Source organism: Equus quagga, unplaced genomic scaffold (assembly GCF_021613505.1).
Source record: "Equus quagga isolate Etosha38 unplaced genomic scaffold, UCLA_HA_Equagga_1.0 74345_RagTag, whole genome shotgun sequence".
Lineage (NCBI taxonomy): Eukaryota > Metazoa > Chordata > Mammalia > Perissodactyla > Equidae > Equus > Equus quagga.
In genome coordinates, this window is record NW_025803014.1 from 1 (window position 1) to 12040 (window position 12040).

General features: G+C 48.4%; 1 long non-coding RNA gene across 2 annotated transcripts; it reads right to left on the reverse strand.

Moving 5' to 3' along the window:
• Window positions 1-74: 74 nt before the first annotated feature.
• Window positions 75-12033, reverse strand: LOC124234459 (uncharacterized). 2 transcript variants are annotated; one of them, XR_006887316.1, is made up of 6 exons: window positions 10436-12033; window positions 10264-10325; window positions 7594-7683; window positions 5170-5250; window positions 3269-3413; window positions 75-1985 (listed from the first exon to the last, which is right to left on the reverse strand). It is a non-coding gene; the product is annotated as an uncharacterized LOC124234459 (long non-coding RNA). The 2 variants fall into 2 exon arrangements; XR_006887315.1 differs by having other exon boundaries at window positions 10264-12033.
• Window positions 12034-12040: the final 7 nt, after the last annotated feature.

The following is a 12040-nucleotide window of genomic DNA, read 5'->3' on the forward strand; positions in this document are numbered from 1 at the left end:
CTTGAGGAAGATTTGCCCTGAGCTAACATCTGTGCCAATCTTCCTCTATTTTATACATGGGATGCCACCACAGCATGGCTGATGAGTGGTGTAGGTCTATACTCGGGATCCGAACCCACGAACCTGGGCTGCTGAAGTGGAGTGCACAGAATTTAACCACTATGCCACAGGGTCGGCCCCTCACACTGTAATTTTAAGAGGTCCCAGGAAGGTGCATTGTTTCCTCAGATTTCAGAAGTTGTCTCTACTTTGCCTCCAGAGTCCAAACAGTCCATTCAAACAGCCAGTTGGACAGGTATGGGGCAGGCCGGGGCTCAGAGCATGGCAGTAACGGAAAGAGTTCTGAACGGAAGTGGGAGATGTGGGGTTTGCCGACCTGAGCGCCAGCTGTTTGGGGACCTTGGGCAAGTCCACTTTCCTTTAGCGTCTCAGCTTCCTGGTTTGTAAAAAGGAAGGATTGGGGCCATGCTGAGGGTTTTGAATTGTGCCCTGAAGGGCCCTCTCAGGGGCAGATGTGGGGGCTCAGTGACGGGGGGATGGAGGAAAGTCTCTCCTCTCCTTCCAACAGAGCAGCTTTTTTCACTGACTTCTTTTATTTGAGATTTGCTTGAGGACAGGCTTGTGGTGCCAAAGAGACGTCTGGAGACCACGGGCGAGACCGTGCCTGGGCTGGAGAAGAGGAAAGGGCTTCCTGTCCTAACCTGCTGCTTGAACTGCTTGTCCCCGCCCCCAGTCACCCGATCGCTGTCCCCTCTCCCTCTGCCATCGCTAAGATTTCAGTCAATCTGAGCACATTCCCTCACTGTCGGAGCGGCATTCAGAAGTGCTACCTGAATCGTCCCGAGGCTGATGCTGCGAGGCCGGGTGCTGGGCAAAACCAGGAGGGCCCCTGCCCTCCAGATAGGAGCCGGGAGCAGGGAGGGGCTGGCTTGCTGTCTGCAGCACTGAGTTTGGCTGATGGTGGTCAGCGGCCAGGAAGGTCGGACTCCTGGATGGCAGTGATATGGCCCAGGCAGGTCTGCTGTCCTGTCCCCCACTGACCCCCACAAACGCTTGGTAGCCTCCCGTTCAGTCTGGACTAAAGCCTTCAGTTCGGTCAACCTCCGTGTTGGTTAAGTTGAGGAAGTCATTGTTTCCACTGCGCCCCAAATTCGCGTTCCTCACCCAGGTGTTCACTCGGGTTTCCTGTCACGTCATTTGTCGGTCGTTGACTGAGCATCACGCGCACAGACAGTCCTTACGTGCTGGGAGCTCTTGGGATGAGGAAAGCGCCATAATGTGGTTCTTTTTGTCAAAGACTTTGCTGTGCTTCTCGAAGAAAGAGTCTTGCACGTTTCCTTCCTACTTCATGAGTGCTGCCTTGCCTATGTGGTATCTGCACAGAGTGGGCCCTTACGGATGTTGTAAATGACTGGGGGGTGCTTGCCCGGGTAGGTCTTTGTCCCATTTTGCCCCTTGTCACTGTCCCTAAGAGACAAGTAGCATTCAAGTGCCAGATAATACTTCTACTGTCCCCCTGGAGACATCCTCCCTCCCTGGAATTGACCGCTCAACCAATGGCTAGCACCAGTTCTCTGGCGCTGTCTTCCCGTCAAAGTGACACTGCAAATTCGTTGTCTCTAGGTCACCATGGCATTTTATAGGCAAGAATCCTGCAGGTGACTGCAAGGTCTTGAGTGATATCATCTGAATACCTCATCTTCTGGGCAAAGTTTTCGATAGTAAAGGTTCATGGTGGGGATGCAGCATCACATCGGAAAAACGATGAAGAGGGGAAACAGGCCAGACAAGACAAAGGTACGAGATGGACAGAGGTCCGCGCTATTTGGCAAGTGTAAGTTCAGTGCAGGGACCGGTTCACTGATATCTTACTGAGAACACCAGGAACTCACCCTTGCTTGTTGTGGACACCATACTCAGCTCAGAAATCCTAGCAGGAGAGAGGAGAACTGGGTGAAAATGTCCTTGAGATTTCTTTGCAGGTCCTGGAAAGTAAATATATATTTTAGAGACAGTTAGGAAAGGCAAAATGCCTTTTATTGGCATTGAAAGTTTCTCATAAAAAATATTCAGATACTAATTTTAAAAATTGACAATAAATGTGAATAGATGTGAAAGCAGTGGCCATACACCCTGCCAAGTGAATTTGCAGAGCATGCTCTCCCAGGACATGTATTTATACACTCACTACAAGTGTATGCAAATAGGAAGTAAAATGGATGAGAGATTCCTGAAAAAACATGTCCTTCGAAGTAGAATGGACAGGCAGATCATGCCGTAGCCACGCAGTGGAATCCAGCACAGCTGCAGGCGACAATATGGGCGAATCTTTGGTCAAGAATGTTGAATGAACAAAGCAAATTGTGGAAGAGTAATATCATGCCAGTCTATTTATGTGAGTTCAAAAATACACAAAACTAATTGACAAATTGGTTAGGGGTACAAATGTATATGGCAAAATTGTAAAAATATGGAAGAGACTGACCACCATGTTCAGCTAACGAGAGCCTCTGAGAGGAAGGGAAGGGAAGGGAAGGGGATGTGGTTTGGGATGGACCATGGGCCTTCAAAGTTCTTGGCGAAGTTCTCATTCTTTTTTTTTTTTGAGGAAGATTAGCCCTGAGCTAACATCTGTGCCCATCTTCCTCTACTTTATATGTGGGACGCCTACCACAGCATGGTGTGCCAAGCAGTGCCATGTCCACACCCAGGATCCGAACCAGCGAACCCCAGGCCACCAAAGCGGGATGTGCAAACATAACCGCTGCGCCACCGGGCCAGCCCCAAAGTTCTCGTTCTTAAACTGGGTGGGAGTGATAACTAGGTGTGCACTGTTAATATATCCACATGTATTATATAAAATTCTATTGTATCTACTCACTATTTAACAAACACAAAATAAAAAGGGACAAGATAAATTATTTAAAAACCTCTAATACTTTTTCCCCACACCTCAAGGGGTCACCCTGCACACTGCCAGGGCATATGGACATCCAACTTTGGAGGCCAATTTTATTATATTATAACATAATAATGTTGTATCACAATTCTATATTGTTACTATAACACATACAACTTATTATATATAATCATAATTGTATATCATATATAATGTAATAGTCTACTTTTATAATGTATTGTTATAGTCTTTTTGCTGCAAAGATGAGGTTTTTGTCCTTAAACAATAGCTTTTGTAGACTGAGAGCAGAGGAGGACGGGAGGTCCAGCTCGCCGTTGGTGTGGCCTGAGAACCGTTGTCGTCACTCACCCAGTGAGGTGTTGCCCAGGATGAGAGGGGCGTCGGGGTGTTTCACTTTCAGCTCCAGGAGATCCTTGAGGGTCCCGGGGGAGATCCAGGTAACCCTCTCTCCATGAAAGGTCAGCGTTCGCTTTTCTGGGTTCTCCGCCATTCTCTAAGGGCAAATGACAACTGTGTGTGTCCGTGTGCACACCTGTCTTCCTGGGCTATTAAGAGCCCAGGTGAAGGTATGTTCCTCTAGAGAAATTTCAGGGCTCCTGGGGTCCACTTGACCTAACAGATACTCACTACACCCATTGGCTATGCCTGGATTCCATAATTAGATGTTTACTCCGTTAGCTTAAGACTGGTTAACGTGTAGCTCTTTGGAGACAAATGACAATATAAGCTGGCACCTGTCACTGACCCTTCAGTATGGAACAATTTAACATAATTTAGTATCATGGCTTTAAAAATCATAATTAGAAGCCAGCCTGGTGGCATAGTGCTTAAGTTCGCACACTCTGCTTTGGCGGCCCAGAGTTTGCAGCTTCGGATCCCAGGCGTGGACCTAGCCCCACTCATCAGGTCGTGCTGTGGTGGCATCCCACATAAAATAGAGGAAGATTGGCACAGATGTTAGCTCAGGGCCAATCTTCCTCACACATAATTCATAATTATATTAATGGTTCTAAATTAATATCTTCAGCCTGGACTTTTCCTCTGAAATCGGAATTCATATATCTGAATGAGGACTCAACGTCTCCTCTTAGCTGTGTAATAGGCATCTCAAATTTAACATGTCCCAAGCCGAGCTCCTCATATCCCATCCTCTTCCAAGCCCCGGAAAAGGACCCCCAGAAGGAAAAACGCCCTCCTCCTCTGGGGTCTTCCTGGACCTGGGATCCCTGCTCCTTCCCTCGCCCCTCCCAAGGCTGTTCCCATCCCAGCAGCCAGAACACCCCAGATCCCACTGCAACGTTAATAGGAGCATATTCCTCCTCTGACCAGCCTCTCTGATAGCTGTCATCTCACGCGGAATGAAAGCCCTAAGTCCAGCAGGGTCCCCGCCCCCCGCGGCTTTCTGACCTCTAGGACCTCCGGCTCTCCCACCCTTCGCACCTCTGCCCTTGCTGGGCCCACTGCCTGGATTGCTCTTCCTCCACGGATCTCTGTGGCCAGCCCCTCACCTCCTTCAGGACTTTCCTCAAATGTTACCTTCTCAGAGAAGTCTTTTCTGGCTGGAATATTTCAAGTTGCAACTCCCAGCATCCTATCTCCCGTCTCTGTTTTATTTTTTCTCCTTCTCACTTGCTAACACACTGTATATCTCTTGTCTATCATCTTGCTTATCGTCTGTCTCTCCCAGCAGGTTACAAACTCCTCGAGGGCAGGTCTTTTTGTTAGTTTTGTTCCCTGCTGCACATTCAGTACCTAGAACAGTGCCTGGCACAGTGCTGAATGAATAAATATTTGTTGAATGAATAAACGAACACATCTGAACCCCTTCAGAAGTAGGTATTTTACAGAATGGGCTCCCTGGATGCCCCAGAGGAAAGACAGAGATGCCGATAGAGGGAAGAGTGAGGGATGGGGGGCCTGGAAGTGCTGCTTGGGGTCAACGTACTAGAGCAGCTGGAAAGACCAACGCAGAAGCTGAGCAAGGCTGCCTCGCTGGGGACAGTCAGCAGGGACGCAGTGTAGAGGACAGTGACGGGAGGAACGATGATATCGTTTGAAAAATAGCCTGAGCTGAGGCCCGCGCGTGCGGCCTGAGCCAGGCCGGGGAGCCGGGCAGGGACGGGCAGCTGGAGCTGATCGAACATGTCCACAGTTCGACAATTTCACAGGAAGGAGAGGGTTGTTTTAGAAAACTGGGTTAACAACCAGTGACATTCAAACAGGCACATAAAACACCCGACTCATCTTACCAAGAGTTCTGGGGGAAATATGAGCTCCTGGGTAGGCTCCAAGGGCTGGAACTCGTCTTTCGCAAACAACTCTGTGCAAATCTTTTGTAAAGGCAGAAGAAGATGGGTGTGTCAGCCCAGTTCGACTGGAAACGGCGTCGCAATTCTTTAATTAGGCAAAATGAACACAGTACTAACCCTCCTACTCTCCTTGTGCAGGGAAACAATTCAAACCAAATTGTTCTAAATAGGACTTTTTTGTTAGAGAAATATGGATTTGCCGCTAATATGACACTAAAAAAAAGGATATTCTGTGAAATATTTCAAACATTATCTTGTGAAACACCAAGACAGTTTATGAAAAACTACCAGAGGTCAAACAAGCTTGGGAAATCCTCTCCACTGTACCCCAGCTACCATCCTCTCATCTGTCAAGTCAAGATTCAAAATGCTAAAAGCTCTGATAAGTCCTGTAGTTTAGGTAAAAATGACTAAACATACATGCTCATGTGTAAACACACACGTGCCCCACTAATTGAACAATAGTTAGCATTTATTAAGGATAAGTGGAGTGTGAGGTGAGCTTACCTTCCAAATGCCTTTATGTGCATTAATAATGTATTTAATCCTCATAACAATTGTACAAAGAAAGTAAATTATCATCTCCATTTACAGACTGGGAGACTCAAGCGCCATGAGAAGTTACCCCGGCTGCTCCTGCCTGAATCACAGCTGTTTTAGCTTTCAAGACGCTTATTCCCAGAACGCATCCCTGCAGAGATCCGTTGGGAGAGAACTGTGGGATGCAGGACCAGGCCTGCGACAGGGAGCAGAGCCTGGTGGCTGTCGGGGCAGACAGATCGGTTCATTCTCAGCTCTGCCCTGACTCTGCCCTTTCCTGGGGGAAGGACTCAAGCTTTCTGGAGGTTAACAGGAAATAATGCCCATTTTGAAGGGTAATTGTGACAATTAGGTGAAATGGCCTGACATTTGCCCACCCCCTCTGTCTATTGTCCCAGGTTCCAGAAGGAAAACTTGCAATTGTTCCTGTAAAGGTTCTCAGCAGGACCCCAGATTGAGCATCACAGGCCAACACCCGAATGATTAAATTCTGTGTTAGCTGGAATTAGAAGTGTAGGCGGTACCTGCAAACAATAATGTGGTGTTTCTCTAAAACCTAGAAATGAGATTCTGTCTGAGAATTAAAATGTGAAACAAACATAATGAGTCAGAGCGGAAGAATTAAAAGTTCCCCTGAACAGGTGGTGGGCCCAGACTTAGCAGTTACCCAGTGCAAGGTGTTGACATAGCTGAAAGAGAAAGGGGAGTCTGGGGGCAGACACCTGCCAGCCAGCAGGTCCTCCCTGGTCAGGGAGTGGAGGCTTCTGTGATGCGACCCTCAAGATGACCCGGCTGCTCTGCATCCACACTCACCATCAACCTTCTCATTCTATTGTGGCCTCCATGTGTGGTTTCTTATGGGGAAAGGACATGAGGCTCAGGGATAGTAAGATCCACTTTATAATTGTGTTTCTCTTTATAAATGAATATCGGGGCACATTCCAGTTTAAATATCATGTTCTTCTGGGTTTGGTTAAAGTAATTCAGGTGGTCCCCAGAGCACAGTCATTGCCATGATGAATTCCTGAGGCCACAAAACCCAGAAGCAGACTTTAGCATGTGTTCATCCCTCTAAGGTGCTCATCCTCTCTGGAATGGCCGGGGTGGGGGTCGGCGGGGCACAGCCCACTTTCCTTGGCAACACCCTTCTGTTCTGTTGCACGCCATCTTCAAACCAAAATAAGGTGACAGTGGGAGGCTGAGAACAGAACGAGGTAGGCCTGAGGGAGAGAGCCAGATCCAGGAGGGAGACGCTGGCTGTTCCCTCGGAGGCCAGCCCTGTTCCCTCGGATCTCCTGGTCCACAGGGAGCCGACTCTGTTCTGTCCTGTCTTCCCGCTTCTCTAAGTGATTCCTTTAAGAACTTGGCAGTGGGTCTTTTTTGGAAACAAGCCCCTCTGAGAGAGCAAAGCCAGGCACTGCAATGTTTCAGGCTGGACTCCCAGCGGTGGGGCCGTGAACTCGCCACGTGCTTTGGGCTGGCTCTCAGCCTTCCTGAGGCTGCAGTGCCCTCTCTCTACGATGGAGACACAGTGACAGGGTGGGGCCAGGCACAGGAACCCGTTTCCTCCGAGCACGGGACTCGTCCTAGCTGGGGAGGTCTTTTGTCTCCTGCCTGAGCGGATTTTGTTCTGTTGTTCGGCCTGGGCTTCAGCGGGGCTGTACCTCGCCCCTTTCCCAGCTCCCGTGGGAAGTGCTGGTTCCTGCAGGCAGCCTGGACCCTGTCAGCAAAGCAGAGAAGGGGCCCCCAAACCCAGCAGCACAGTGTGGGCGCCGGGTGGCTCGGAGCCACACGCTCAGGGAGAGGACAGAACCCAGGACTCACGTCACTTTCCCCGCCAAGCGAGGAAGCGGCATTTTCTCCCTGGTCCAAGCAGCATTTTCCTCTTCCTTTCTGCTGACAGCCACTTGACTCCTAGGGAGGGGAAATGTTTTGAGATGAAACACTTTTAAATAGGTGGCTGGGTGTGTGCTTGAAAGGTTGGCAACTTAAAAGAGACTCCAGACGGTTTTAGTCACTTTTGCTGGTTTCTGTTGGAACAGAGATAATCAGAGGTCTTTCTTCTTTTGCTTTATTTTTTCAAAAACAAAATTATACATATAGAATATATAAAATGATATAAAATATATACAAAAATATAAAGTATAATATAACATATAATTTAAGACAATAGCATAGAATGTAGAGAAGCATAAAAGACAAACTGTCATGACCCTGGGCCACTGATAATATTTGGACATAATATATATTTGTACTATGCTTATAGTGCAATATAGTTTTATTTTGCCTTTTTGTCTATTTGCTTTTGTTTTGTTCATTTATCTGCCTATTTTTAATTTATATTGTGAGTCTTTTTCCACATCATTAAAATCTCTTTAAAATATAACTTTGCTGATTGCGTAAAGTCCATCTTCCGGTTATTTCAGAACATATTTGTAAAACTTGCTATTGACATATTCTTAGGTTTTCCCCTACACTTTACAACTATAAATAACATTATAATGAACATTTCCGTTCACTATGTGTACGGTTTTGTGGACCTCGCTGAAGTTTTTCTTAGGTGAATTCCTAGCGGTAGAATTAACTGAGAAGATACTTCTTAGGGGAATGACAGTTTATCCATTCTCTAGCATATGTGACATCCACAACACTGAATGCTATCAGTCATATAAGGACCTTAAAAAAAGAAAGAGAAAAAGAAAAGAAAAAGGAAAATTGAGAGAAAAAAAAGAAAATCTTTTTGGGAACGAGATGTCCCCGACCTTTGGGATCTGCTCGCGGTTGACGGGGACTGACCGGACAATCAGGATTTTAAAGCAGGCGTCAGTTGCCAGCTTTTTCATTTCTCGATTCCTCCACACTTACCTCTTGTATCTTGTTCCTCAAGTTATTTCGCCTAATAAAATACTTTCTTCCAGACACCCCACTTCTCTGTCTCTGCCCAGATCTTAATTCTGTCCGAGAAGCAAAACCGGCTGGGACCAGCAAGCAGCGCTTGCTCCCTTCCTGGAAGGTCTGAGAGCTTCCAGGATGGGCCCTGAGTCAGTGACAACAGAAAAGAGCAAGTCTTCTCTGGGCCTGGTGGATATGAGCCTTGGGGGTTCCCACCGGGCTAGCTCCTTGACCAGTAAGGAACTGGGGACTGCTGGCTGGAAGCTGGGTCTCCCACCACACTTTTGCCTTTATCCCCAGAGTCTGTGCCTAGAAAGCTGGTGACATCCACATTCCAGATGGAGAGAGGATTCCTTTGACTTCCTTTATTTATATTTCACAAGTGCTTTTCCATTTACCCCAGCAATTTCATGGGTTTATCAGCTGAATGTTTTGTTTCTCAGCTCGGTACCTTTGGCTCCCCCGTGTGGCATTTGGCTCCCCCGTGTGGCAGCGGGAGTCTGGGACACGCCTGCACCGGCCTGGCTCTGGGGAGCAGGACACTCCTGCTGGTCCATTTCCGGGTCTACCTCCACTATTTGTGGAGCTGGGGCAAGAGTACAGATGGAGCCCCTCTGCTGCCCTTCTCTTCCCTCCCGGCTCTCTTTTGGGCTGAGAGGGGTCTCAAACACCATGTGAGCACCCCAGCCTGCATGTCTCAGCTCTTCCGTTACCTCCAAAACAGCCAGTCGTTGTGCACCCTTTGACCTAGGGGTGGACACACTGTCTGTTACGATCCGCCCTAGGAAGATGGGCTCGGGAAGACCATACCTGGAGCGCTGTCTAGAAAAGAGATGAGGGCTCCAGGTGAACAAGTCACCTTGGCCCCATGGCCTTCTGAGAAAGGCTGGAGGAGGACTTGTGAGGGGCCCTCTAAAGTGTGGGGCTCCCCTTGCTTGGGTCTGAGGGTGGTACTGCCCACATCCGTCCTGCCCTCAGATGAGCATGTGTGGTCTCCTGTGAAGGACTCTTCATGGCGTCAACAGCATCCTCAACAACAGTAGGAACTGTTGAGTTCTTATTAAGTGCCAAGCAAGACTTTGCTACATGCTTTGCCCATGACTTCTCGTTTGCTCTTCACAGCAGCCCAGTGAGGTCTCCCCTCCTGTAGAGGAAACTCCCTGTGCTCTTATATCTGGGGTGAATTTTGGATGCCACTCTGCGTGTTCTTCCTTTGTATCAGCTCACACTTTCCCAACTGGTCTGGATTCTTGGAACAAACCTTGCTTCCCCAAAGCAAACTCTACCCTTTACTGTCTCCTTGGGTTTGCTGGAGCCCTAGTACCTGTCCTGTCCTGAAGCCTCGCTCAGTGAGTCATGGAAGACATCTGGGTGGCTGGTTAGATCCCCTGACTTCCCTGTGTGGTGGGACATCAGGGTGTCATGTTCACCCCCTTCTCAATGAACAGCTCAAACTCCCGTGAGTCAGTTGGAGCTAACTCCCTTGGTCTCCCTTATAGTCTGTTTAGATGGCCTAAAACACTCAACTCCTGTATTCCCAGCCTTGACCTGCTGTCACCGTCATTCTTGCTCTTTAGGGTGTCTCCACAATCACCTACTCACCGCACAGAAGGTCCTTCCACTCTCGAGAATTGGCCGATACCCAGTGCAGCGGCAAAGGTTGCCTAACCGGAGAAGAAGGATGGGTATCAGTGGGCTGTATTTCTACTGGTTTCTTTGGGAAGTTAAAACAGACGCAGGTGGTTTTGTCTTTTTTTTGAGAGTATTTAAATACCTGCCAGACCGTTCAGTGCTTTTTTCCTCTTCTTAGACTATTATCCTTCCTACCACCTCAACTCCAGTTTTATTCTGTCCTAAAGAAGATGACGGTCCATCTGGTGAACCCACTTGCATCCATCGATTAATTTGTTCATTCATTCAACACATGTCTATTGACGGCACCTATATTTCAGACAGCGTGTAAGATACAGGGATCCTAAGACAGGAAACTCTAGGCCATTTCTCAGACACCAGAGGAGCGAAGGATCTGCCTTGGACTACTTGTTAGAAGTGCTCCTCAGTGGCTTTTGGGTCACTGCGTCAGAATTTCCTGGGGGTATTTGTTTAAAATGCAGATCGCTGGCCCTTCTCCAATTCTCCTGCATCAAAACCTCCAGGGGTGGGCCCAGGAATCTTTGTTTAAGAAGTGTGCAGGTAATCCCACTGCAGGGCAGTTTGAGAAGCTCAGGTTTCCAAGGACGAAGGTGTGGGGGTGGGGTGGAGCAGGCTCTGTGTGGAGTAGAGTTCGTCCAAGGAGGCCTCACAAGGAAGCCAGGGCTTGAAGGATGAGCAAGCAATGGGTGAGCCTGGGCTTGAAGGATGAGCAAGCACTGGGTGGGTGGAAAGCAGGGGAGAGCGTTCGGGGTTCACAGAGCAGCACAAGCAAGGCGCAGATGTGGAACAGTGCAGAGGAATCGCGGGTCGAGAGGAGACTGGCCAGCAGGACGTCTGTTGGACTTCCCTGACTGCCTCGTGAAGTAGGGGAGGCTTGGCCACACTCGAGGGGCGAGGAGCTGTTGGAGGACCTCACAGAGTGGAAGGCCCTAAGGAGGGGAAGATTTCGATGACTTGATCTGATTTTCTGTAATGGAGAGGAGTGGAGGAAATCCACCAGCAACTGGCAGATTCAGAGAGTGTGTCTGTGCTCAGCCTCCAGTCCTCAGTCTAAGAATCTGTGTATCCAACAGGTGACTGGTTTAGGGATTGTTGACGCCTGAAAATGATGTCTATTGATCCTGCAAAGGGGATATGTCTGTGAACTCCCTGTTAGTAACTTAAATCAAGAGAACTGAAGAAGGACCAGGGGTCTGCATTTAAACAAATACCCTGTTAAGTTACTAAAGACCCCACGCGGTAGTAACCCATTGCAAATTTTAAAGGATCCTTTCAATATGTGGAGGGCTCTGTTATAGGTTAAACCGTGTCCCCCCAAAAGACTTGTTGAGGTCCTAACCTGTGTCTCCTGTGAATGTGACCTCATTTGGAAATAGGGTCTTTGCAGATGTACTCAAGTTAAACTGAGGTCATACTGCATTGGGTGCGCCCTAATCCGGTGACTGGAGTCCTTAGAAGAGGAGGGAAATTTGGACTCAGACACACAGAGGGGAGGCCGTGAGAAGATGGAGGCAGAGATGGGAGTGATGAATCTACGAGTCAAGGAATGCCAGGAGAGTTGTCAACCCCCAGGACTCGAAAGAGGCAAGGGAGACTCCTCCTCCAGAGCCTTCTGCAGGAGCACGGCCCTGCTGACACCTTGATTTCAGACTTGTCGCCTCCAGAACCGTGAAAGAAGAAATTCCTGTTGTTTTAACCCACCCAGTTTGTGGTGCTTTGTTACAAC